The sequence below is a fragment of the Syngnathus floridae genome, chromosome 2, assembly GCF_059516105.1.
Source record: "Syngnathus floridae isolate MCC-2025c chromosome 2, RoL_Sflo_1.0, whole genome shotgun sequence".
NCBI classification, from domain to species: Eukaryota; Metazoa; Chordata; class Actinopteri; order Syngnathiformes; family Syngnathidae; genus Syngnathus; species Syngnathus floridae.
The window spans coordinates 5,744,636-5,747,123 of NC_142414.1; positions in this window are offsets into that span (position 1 = coordinate 5,744,636).

Genomic DNA, 2,488 nt, shown 5'->3' on the forward strand with positions numbered 1-2,488 from the left:
TGGACTGATAGTCAGTATGCTTTTGCTACAGTACACGTGTTTGCTCAGCAGTGGAGCAACCGTGGCATGATAACTTCTGCAGGGAAGCCCGTCACCCATTCCGCATTACTGACTCAACTTTTGGACGCTGTCCAGCTGCCTTTAAAGATAGCAGTTTGCAAATGTGCTGCTCACACTGCGTGCTCTGATCCTGTTTCTCTCGGTAATGCTTTTGCTGACAAATCCGCGAAGGCCGCTGCAGAGGGCCTGCTCCATGTCCTCTCGTCTCTCGCGGCTCATGATTCGATGTCGCACATCCCCCCTGATGTGTTGCTTGACATGCAGTCTCAGAGCCCCTCCCAGGAACGGCTCTCTTGGGAAAGACGGGGTGCAACTAAAAACGCTGTTGGTCATTTTGTGTGACCTTTGGGCAAGCCTGTCTTGCCTCGTAACTTGTTCAAATGGGCTGCTATTTCGAGTCATGGGGTCACCCATGTCTCGACGGGGGGTATGGTGAAACAAGTTGAGGCTATTTATACAACGTACGGCTTTGCAGCTTTTTCAAAACAATTTTGCAGAGCGTGTTTGATCTGTGCTAAACATAACCCACAAGGCAATTTAAGACCTCAGAGAGGGAAATTCCCAACTCCATTGTATCCGTTTCAGATAATACATATGGATTATATCCAATTACATAAATGTGAAGGGAAAGAATATTGTTTAGTCATAATAGACGCATTTTCTAAATGGGTAGAAACATTTCCTACCAAACATGCTGATGCACTCACAGTGGCAAAGGCCTTATGCAAAGACATCATTCCAAGATACGGCATTCCGGAAACAATTTACAGCGACAATGGTCCACATTTTGTAAATCAAATAGTGCATAATATTGGGAGAATGTTCCACATAAATTTAAAGAACCATTGTTCTTATCATCCGCAATCAGCTGGCCTGGTTGAGAGATTTAACGCGACTATAAAAAACAGATTAAAGAAATGTATGGAGGAAACCAAACGACCATGGACTCAGTGCTTAGACCTGGTCAAAATGTACATAAATATTAAAAGTACAACAGGGCTAACTCCCTATGAAACAATGTTTGGAAGGCCTTACAGGCTTCCTCAGTTCAAGAACACATGGGAGATCCCCGAGGAAGCCACGTTAGCTGATTACATGAGAAAAATGTTGGAACGTCAAAAGAATCTAACCAATAACACTGATGATGAACCCATTTCTCCGCAGGAAGACCCCAAAGTGGTACCGGGAGACTGGGTCTTGATCAGGAGTATCAAGAGGAAGAATTGGCATTCACCCAAGTGGGAAGGTCCTTTTTTGGTACTACTCACGACACCTAATGCTTTGAAAATAGCCGAACGCAACACGTGGATTCATTTATCTCATTGTAAAAAGGTGATCTCTGCAGACCCAACCTAAAGTACGGAAGGTGAGCAAAGTCTGGTAATAGTGCCTGATCCTGGTGCCAAGATCCAGGGTTGACACGAAAGCTAGCAGAAGCCAATTTCCAAGACACCAACCCGAAGCTCAGGGTGTTGACTCTGAGGAGATCCAAAAAACATGAGCATTAGAGAGTCATTTGATGAGTGCTTTAATCAGGCTGTGGCCTGCGCTAAGTCTGTCATGTGTTTTTGGTTGCTTTTGCTGGGTTGTGTTACCATTGTGTTTTTTTCGGGGGTTACTTTATTTGGAGGGATAGAGTACCATGAGCCTCGAACATTATTCTCTCAGGCGACTGCTAACGCTAATTCTAGTCGATGTGGCTCATGGGGAGAACTTGCTAGACATAAGCGCGACGCTAAATCCCCTTTTGATCATGTTGTTTGTGTTCCAGGAGCCGTCCGTGTTCCAACCTGTGTACCATGGCTTTTGTCTTGGGCTTATAATAACTCATTAATGTTTACTGTGGCTCCTAACACATATTCTTCTATTATTTTACCTTTGAAAAGTTTGAAAGGGTTTCGTAATGGTCGCCCCACTACTGGAGATAGATGGCTCGGGTATTGGTGGTATTTAACTGGCCACCCGGTTAACACCGGCTGGGGCACCCTTGTCACCACACAAATGCGGGGGTATTGGCCCTCTGGTTCCAGTGACGAGGCTGTGTTCTTTGCTAAACGAGTGACTTTGATAAATCGGGGCACAAGCCTCCTTTTGACTCTTACACTCCCTGATGGTCATATTCGTCCTCCAAATGCCACCTTGTTTAACACTTCTTGTTGGGGTTTTCAACTGTGGGCTTGGTCCTCTGGAATCGATCCTCGCTTTCTTATTGCTATTTGCCTTAATAGAACAATGTCGGTCGCAGACCGTCCCGTTACAAATAAATACACCCTGTCAGCAGGAGCGAAAATCACGAGTACGCTCCTCACTGATGTAGACAGCTATTTTGTGGCCTCCACAGGGATAAGCGGTCATACTAACAACTGGCTTCTTATGGCTGAGCAGGCCGCAAAGATGGCTGGCGCCAGTTGCGTTGCATGCATGGGTC